Below are 9,285 nucleotides of genomic sequence, written 5' to 3'. Positions count from 1 at the left end.
GGACGCAACCACTGCAACCTGACCTTAATAGGTCGTCCCCACCAACAGTATCCAAAACGGCATCCTTATTATTGATGGGAACGGCCGCAGGTGTGCTCTGCACATTCACTCGGTTTTCCTTCCGTCTCCTGACTGTTGGTGGGAACGACCTATTTGGCTCAGGTTGCAGTGGTTGAGTCCCTGGCAGCGAGACTGGACCCTCAGCTCAGAAGGGAAGGAGGGAAAGGAGGAGAGCAGTAGTGAAAGGGGGTTCGATAGTTAGGGGCACAGTTGGGAGGTTCTGTGGAAGAGATCGAGCATCCCGGAAGGTCTGTTGTCTCTCTGGTGCCAGGGTCAGCGATATCTCGGATCGAGTTCTCAGTATTCTCATGAGGGAGGGTGAGCAGCCGGATGTCGTGGCTGAGGAGAGCAAGAAGTGGGCATGAGAAGGCCATGGCGAGTAGGGAAGAGGAAAAGAGGTATTCTTCAATTATATGAAGATCAAAAGGTCGACAGGAGTGACGATCGGGCCGATTAGAGATAAAGGGCATCAATGATTATTTCCTCAACCAGGTCCTGAATGAATATTTCTCTTCGGTATTCACCAATGAGAGGGAACTTGATGATGTTAAGGACAATATGAGTGAGGTTGATATTCTGGTGTCCAACAAGTATCGGTTCTGGGACCTCTAATTTTCGTGATTTTTATTAAAGACTTCGATATGTGGGTAGAAGGGCGGGTTGGCAAGTTTTCAGACGACACAAAAATTGCTGGTGTTGAGGATTGTCGAAAATTGCAGAAAGACATTGATAGGATGCAGAACTGGGCTGAGAACTGGCAGATGCAGTTCAACCCGGAGAAGTGTGAGGTGGTACACTTTGGAAGGACAAACTCCAAGGCAGAGTAAACAGTAAACGGCAGAAGACTTGGAAGTGTGGAGGAGCGGAGGGATCTGGGGGTACCTGTCCACAGATCCCTGAAAGTTGCCTCACAGGTAGATAGGGTAGTTTAGAAAGCTTATGGGTGTTACCTTTCATAAGTCGAGGGACAGAGTCGGGGTAATGATGCAGCTCTATAAAACTCTAGTTTGGCCGCCCTTGGAGTATTGTATCCAGTTCTGGTCACCTCCCCATAGGAAGGATGTGGAAGCATTGGAAAGGCTACAGAAGAGATTTACCAGTGTGCGGTCTGGTTTAGAGAGTATGGATAATGATCAGAGATTTGTGGTGCTAGTTATTTGCTCTTTGGAGAGAAGGACGACGAGGAGGAGAGGAGACATGACAGAGTGTTTAAGGAAAAGTTGGGAAATTCAGGGGGGATATTAGAGGAATGTTTTTCACTCAGAGAGTGGTTAGTGCGTGGAACGCAATGCCTGATTCAGTGGTGGAGGCAGATACATTGGTGAAGTTTAAGCGACTGTTAAACAGGTATCTGGAGGAATTTAAGATGTGGGAGTGTTTATATGGGGGGGGGGGCAAGGTTTAAGGGTCGACCAAACGTTGTGGGCCGAAGTGCCAGCAATGTGCTGCACTATTCTAAGTTCTATGGTCTATGTTCTAAAGAGAAGATACTGAGTGGCTTTGACCGTTGAATTTGAATTGCTGTCAAAAGAGGAGGAAGTGATTTCCACAACTTCCCATTCTGTTTTCTATTATTAGCAGCCAGTGTAGCTTTGGACACTGCTGCATTGCAAACGAATGCAACTGCAACATGCACCTTCCCTTCCTACAGCACCAGCAGGGAATGGCCGATGTGTGCTGTGTCTATAGAATGCAGCACGGTTACTCGCCAGGACTATTCTGCGCGAACATTCGGACCACCATTCACACCACATCCAAATACCCCATCCCGAACCCAACCACCGTGCTCACCCGGAGGGCAAAAGTCCTCAAGGAAAAAGGGAACAAGGCGATTAAACGGTAAGTTTTCCGGCAGGACAATCTTTTGGACTCCACGGAGAGACAATATACTTTCTCGCTGCCCAATCCCTTCAGGAAAGATGAACGAGACTTTGCAGGGTCACAGTCCTCCTGTCCCTCTGCAAGAATGGTCACAGTGGGTGCGGCCTCTGCTGTGCGGCTCCCCAGTACAGGGTGTGTGTGTGTGTGTGTGTGTGTGTGTGTGTGTGTGTGTGTGTGTGTGTGTGTGTGTGTGTGTGTGTGTGTGTGTGTGTGTGGGTATGTGTGTGTGTGTGTGTGTGTGTGTGTGTGTGTATGTGTGTGTGTGTGTGTATGTGTGTGTGTGTGTGTGTGTGTGTGTAATACACATACGCACTATAGAACATACACTTCACAGAAGGTTGCAGCACAGAAACAGGCCTGGCTGTGCCGTAATTCTGCTATGACCCACTGACCTGCACCCGGCCCATAACTCTCTAAACACCTCCTCCATGTAGTTGTTCAAGTTTTTCTTAAAAGTTTAAAGTGAGCCTGCATTTACCACATCATCTGGCAGCTCATTCCACACTTCCACCACTCTCTGTATGATGAAGCTGCACCATCCAATGTTCCCTTTAAACTTTTCCCCCTTCACCCTAAACCCATGTCCTCTTGTTTTTTTTTTCTCCCCTATCCTCTGCGGGGAAAGCCTGATTGCATTCCTTCTATCTATACCCATCATTAATTTATATAACTCATTCAAGTCTCCCCTCATTCGTCTACGCTCCAGGGAATAATATCCTAACCTATTCAGGTTTTCCCTGTAACTCAGTTGCTGAAGTCCCGGCAACATTCTTGTAAACCATCTCGGCACTCTGTCAACCTTATTAACATCCTTCCTCCAATCTGGTAACCAACAGTTCTCACAGTAGTCCAAATCCGGCCTCAACAATGCCTTATCCAACTTCACAATAACATTCCAACTCTTATACGCAATAGTTTGATTAATAAAGGACAATGTACCAAAAGTTTTCTATGCTAGTCTATCTACCTGTGACGCCACGTTTAGGGAACTTTGCTTCTGTGTTCCTAGATCCCTCTGTTCTACCGCACTGCTCAGTGCCCTCCCATTAACATTGGATGTTCTACCTTGGTGTTTCCTTCCAAAGTGCAATACCTCACACCTGCCTGCATTAAACTCAATCTGCCATTTATCTGCCCATTTTTGCAGCTCGTTCAGATCCCTCTGCAAACGTTCAAAACCTTCCTCACTCTCCACTACAGCTCCAATCTTTATATCATTAGCAAATTTGCGGATCCAATTTACCACATTATCATGCAGATCATTGATTTGGATAACAAATAACAATGGTCCCAACACTGATCTCTGTGGCAGACCACTAGTCACAGGCCTCCACTCAGAGAAGCAGTCCTCCACTACCACTCTCTGACTTCTCCCATTGAGCCAATGGCTAATGCAATTCACACCATCACCATGTGTCCCCAGCGTCTGTATCTTCCTAACTAACTTCTCATGGGGGACCTTGTCAAAGTCCACGTAGACAATATTCACTGCCACCCCTTCATCCACTTTACTTCTAACCACCACGAGAAGCTAATAGATTAGTTAAACAAGACTTACTACTCACGAGCCGTGTTGACTCTCTGTAACAAGTCGCTGTCTATATGAATACGAATAGATCCTGTCTCTTAGTGCTCATTCCAATAGATGATCCACTACTGACTACAAACCTACCGGCCCGACTGCCTCAGCTACCTCATGTCTCCCTTCAGCCCTCCTGACTTCTTTCCCAAGTATTTTTTGGACTTTTTTATACTCCTCAAATACCTTATTTGCTCCCTGTTTTCTAAACACGTTATTCGTCTCCCTCTTCTTCTCCATCAGAGTTCCAACATCCCGAGAGAACCAAAGTTCCTTATCCTTATTCACTTTGCCTTTAATCCTGACTGGGACATAAGGACTCTGTACTCTCAAAATTTCTCCTTTCAAGACTCATACATATGAACGACATCCATGCCAAAGAACAACCTGTCCAAATCCACGTTTTTATATACTTCCTCATTTCTTCAAAATTGGCCTTTTACCAGTTTCCAACCTCAAACCAAGAACCAGGTTCATCGTCATCCATGATCAAGTTGAAACTAATGGTGTTATGATCCCTGGAAACAAAATGCTCCTCCACACACACTTGCGTCGCCTGTCCTAACTCGTTTCCTAATAGGAGATCTAATATTGTATCCTCTCTCGTCGGTACCTCTATATACTGATGGAAACATGGGAAACAAACCGAGTTGCAGGAAACTTGCTGGGTGATTGGTGTGTGTCCTATGTTTTAGTAATTACTATATCCCTGAGAAACTGATTCAATGCTTGAAAGTCTGTTGAGAGTGGCTACAGTGAGGTGAGTATTAAAACCGTCAGTCCTGATGGATAAACAAACTGTTACTAACATGGACCTGTAAAACATTCAGCATGTATTTCACCATGAACTGGCCTGTGGTGTGGTGGGGGAGTAATGGATGGAGAAGGAACTGCTCTATTTTGAGAGTATTTGTGGTACAATTGAACTTCTGAAGAACCTATGAGGAAGTAATGTCCGCAGTTTCGTCTTTCTGACATACCTATTATTAGCAGAATGTGAGGTGTTAAACTCTGCTACAGAGCAAACGAATGCAATTGCAACATGGACCATCCCTGGCTCAAGCACCAGCAGGTAATGACCGATGTGTGCAGTTTCTATGGAATGCAGCACGGTTACTAGCCAGGACTATTCTGCGAGAACATTTGGACCTCTATTCACACCACTATCAAATACTTCACTCCCAACCTAACAACCGTTCTCGCCCGGAGGGTGACGATCAGCAAAGAAAATGAGGAACTAAGTTAGACAGGAATGGTCTGCAAGACTGGTCACAATGGGTGCAGCCTCTGCTGTGCCGCTCCCCAGTACATAAGGCATCAGTCGCAACATCAAGGGGTGTGTGTGTGTGTGTGTGTGTGTGTGTGTGTGTGTGTGTGTGTGTGTGTGTGTGTGTGTGTGTGTGTGTGTGTGTGTAATATACATGCGCAATCTACAACTTGCACATCACAGAACGTTGCACCATAGAAATAGGACTTTTGGCCTCTCCTGGCTCTGCCGTACCATTTTTCTGCCTTGTCCCATTGACCAGCACCCAGACCATATCCCTCCATACACCTCTCATCCGTGTAGCTGTTCAAGTTCTTCTTATATTTTAAAAGTGAGCCTGCATTTACCACTTCATCTGGCAGCTCATTCCACACTTTCACCACTCTCTGTATGATGAAGCCCTCCCCCCCATGTTCATTTCAATCTTTTCCCCCTTCACCCTTAACCCATCTCCTCTTGTTTTTTTTTCTCCTCTAACCTCAGTGGAGAAGCCTGATTTCATTAATCCTCTGTTGCCAAAATTATTTTATATACCTCTATCCAGTCTCCCCACATTCTTCCCCTCTCCAGGGAATAAAGTCCTTTCCTATTCAACCTTCCTTTCTGTACTGTCGACTGTATCTTCTTAACTAACCCCCGATGCGGGACCCTGTCAAAGGCCTTACTGAAGTCCACGCAGAGAACATCTACTGATTTCCGGCTGTTGCTTTCCTTCTAACCACCTCGAAACATTAATAGATTTGATAAACATGACCTGCTACGCACAGAGTTGTGTCGACTCGCCCTAATAGGTCCCTGTCTATCTGAATACTTATACATCCGATCTCTTAGTACTCCTTCCAATAGTTTATCTACTACTGTCTACAAACCTACCGGCCTAAGATTATCTTACACCTTGTCTGCCTGAGCGACCTCACGTTTTCTTTTAGCCCTCCTGATTTCTTTCTTGGGTATTTTTGGGTCTTTTTTTAACACTCCTCGACTACCTTGTTTTCTTTACATGTTATACGTCTCCCTCTTCTTCTCTATCAGAGTTCCAATATCCCGAGAGAACCAAAGTTCCTTATCCTTATTCACTTTGCTTTTAATCCTGACTGGGACATAAGGACTCTGTACTCTCAAAACTTCTCCTTTCAAGACTCATACATATGAACGACATCCATGCCAATTAAAAACCTGTCCAAATCCACGTTTTTATATACTTCATTTCTTCAAAATTGGCCTTTTTTCCAGTTTACAACCTCAAACCGAGGACCAGGTCTATCGTCATCCATGATCAAGTTGAAACTAATGGTGTTATGATCCCTGGAAACAAAATGCTCCTCTACACACACTTGCGTCGCCTGTCCTAACTCGTTTCCTAATAGGAGATCTAATATTTTATCCTCTCTCGTCGGAACCTCTATATACTGATCGAAACATGGGAAACAAACCGAGTTGCAGGAAACTTGCAGGGTGATTGGTGTGTGTCCTATGTTTTAGTAATTACTATATCCCTGAGAAACTGATTCAATGCTTGAAAGTCTGTTGAGAGTGGCTACAGTGAGGTGAGTATTAAAACCGTCAGTCCTGATGGATAAACAAACTGTTACTAACATGGACCTGTAAAACATTCAGCATGTATTTCACCATGAACTGGCCTGTGGTGTGGTGGGGGAGTGACGGATGGAGAAGGAACTGCTCTATTTTGAGAGTATTCGTGGTACAATTGAACTTCTGAAGAACAGATGAGGAAATAATGACCGCAGTTTCGTCTTTCTGACTTACCTATTATTAGCAGAATGTGAGGTGTTAAACTCTGCTACAGAGCAAATGAATGCAATTGCAAAATGGACCATCCTTGGCTCTAGCACCAGCAGGTAATGAACGATGTGTGCAGTTTCTATAGAATGCAGCACGGTTACTCGCTAGGACTATTCTGCGAGAACATTCGGACCTCTATTCACACCACTACCAAATGCCTCACCCCCATCCTAACAACCGTTAGTCAATAATGGTCACAATGGGTGCAGCCTTTGCTGTGCAGCTCCCCAGTACAATAGGCATCAGTCGCAGCATCAAGGTGTGTGTGTGTGTGTGTGTGTGTGTGTGTGTGTGTGTGTGTGTGTGTGTGTGTGTGTGTGTGTGTGTGTGTGTGTGTGTGTGTGTGTGTGTATGTGTGTGTGTGTGTGTGTGTGTGTGTAATATACATGCGCAATCTACAACTTATACATCACAGAACGTTGCAGCATAGAAATAGGCCTTTTGGCCTCTCCTGGCTCTGCCGTACCATTTTTCTGCCTTGTCCCATTGACCAGCAACCGACCCATATCCCTCCATACACATCTCATCCGTGTAGCTGTTCAAGTTCTTCTTAAATTTTAAAAGTGAGCCTGCATTTACCACTTCATCTGGCAGCACATTCCACACTTTCACCACTCTCTGTATGATGAAGCCCCCACCCATGTTCTTTTCAATCTTTTCCCCCTTCACCCTTAACCCATCTCCTCTTGTATTTTTTTTTCTTCTCTAACCTCAGTGGAGAAGCCTGATTTCATTAATTCTCTGTTGCTAAAATTATTTTATAAACCTCTATCAAGTCTCCCCACATTCTTCCCCTCTCCAGGGAATAAAGTCCGAACCTATTCAACCTTCATTTCTGTACTGTCGATTGTATCTTCCTAACTAACCCCCGATGCGGGACCCTGTCAAAGGCCTTACTGAAGTCCACACTGGCAACATACACCGCTTTTCCTGCATTTGCACATGCACATCCAGCAACATATTTTCTCCCTGCTTCCTCTACATGTTATACATCTCTCTCTTCCTCTTTACCAGAGTTCCACTACAGCGAGAGAACCAATGTTCCTTATCCTTAATCACTCTGCTTTAAATCCTGACAGAAACATTCAAATTCTGTACTCTCAAAATTTCCCCTTTCAAGGCCTCCTACTTACCAACGACATCCTTGCCAAAGACCAACCTGTCCAAATCCACCTTTTTTTATATCCTTCCTCATTTCTTCAAAATTGGCCTTTTCTCCCAGTTTTAGAACTTCAACCCAAGGATCATGTCTTATCTTCACCCATGATCAAGTTGAAACTAATGCCTGGAAACAAAATGTTCGTCCACACACACTTGCCTCGCCTGTCCTAACTTGTTTCCTAATAGGAGATCTAATATTGTATCCTCTCTCGTCGGTACCTCTATATACTGATCGAAACATGGGAAACAAACCGAGTTGCAGGAAACTTGCGGGGTGATTGGTGTGTGTCCTATGTTTTAGTAATTACTATATCCCTGAGAAACTGATTCAATGCTTGAAAGTCTGTTGAGAGTGGCTACAGTGAGGTGAGTATTAAAACCGTCAGTCCTGATGGATAAACAAACTGTTACTAACATGGAACTGTAAAACATTCAGCATGTATTTCACCATGAACTGGCCTGTGGTGTGGTGGGGGAGTGATGGATGGAGAAGGAACTGCTCTATTTTGAGAGTATTCGTGGTACAATTGAACTTCTGAAGAACCTATGAGGAAGTAATGACCGCAGTTTCGTCTTTCTGACTTACCTATTATTAGCAGAATGTGAGGTGTTAAACTCTGCTACAGAGCAATCGAATGTAATTGCAACATGGACCATTCTTGGCTCTAGCACCAGCAGGTAATGACCGATGTGTGCAGTTTCTATAGAATACAGTACGGTTACTCGCCCGGACTATTCTGCGAGAACATTCGGACCTCTATTCACACCACTATCAAATACCTCACCCCCAACCTAACAACCGTTCTCGCCCGGAGGGTGACGATCAGCAAAGAAAATGAGGAACTAAGTTAGACAGGAATGGTCTGCAAGAATGGTCACAATGGGTGCAGCCTCTTCTGTGCAGCTCCCCAGTACAATAGGCATCAGTCGCAGCATCAAGGGGTGTGTGTGTGAGTGTGTGTGTGTGTGCGTGTGTGTGTAATACACCTCTCATCCATGTAGCTGTTCAAGTTCTTCTTAAATGTTAAAAGTGAGCCTCCATTTACCACTTCATCTGGCAGCTCATTCCACACTTTAAGCACTCTCTGCATGATGAAGCCCCCCCCCATGTCCATTTCAATATTTTCCCCCTTCACCCTTAACCCATGTACTCTTGTATTTTTTTCTCCTCTAACCTCAGTGGAGAAAGCCTGATTTAATTAATTCTCTGTTGCCAAAATTATTTTATATGCCTCTATCAAGTCTCCCCATATTCTTCCACTCTCCAGGGAATAACGTCCTAACCTATTCAGCCTTCCTTTTTGTACTTTCGACTGTATCTTCCTATCTAACCCCCTATGCGGGAGCCTGTCAAAGGCCTTACTGAAGTCCACACAGGCAACATATACTGCCTTTCCTGCATTTGCAAATACACATCAAGTAACATATTTGCTCCCTGCTTCCTCTACATGTTATACATCTATCTCTCCCTCTTTACCAGAGTTCCACTACAGCGACAGAACCACTGTTCCTTATCCTTCATCACTTTGCTTTT

This window comes from Hypanus sabinus, unplaced genomic scaffold, assembly GCF_030144855.1.
Source record: "Hypanus sabinus isolate sHypSab1 unplaced genomic scaffold, sHypSab1.hap1 scaffold_1001, whole genome shotgun sequence".
NCBI lineage: Eukaryota > Metazoa > Chordata > Chondrichthyes > Myliobatiformes > Dasyatidae > Hypanus > Hypanus sabinus.
Note: the sequence above shows the minus strand (reverse complement) of the source record.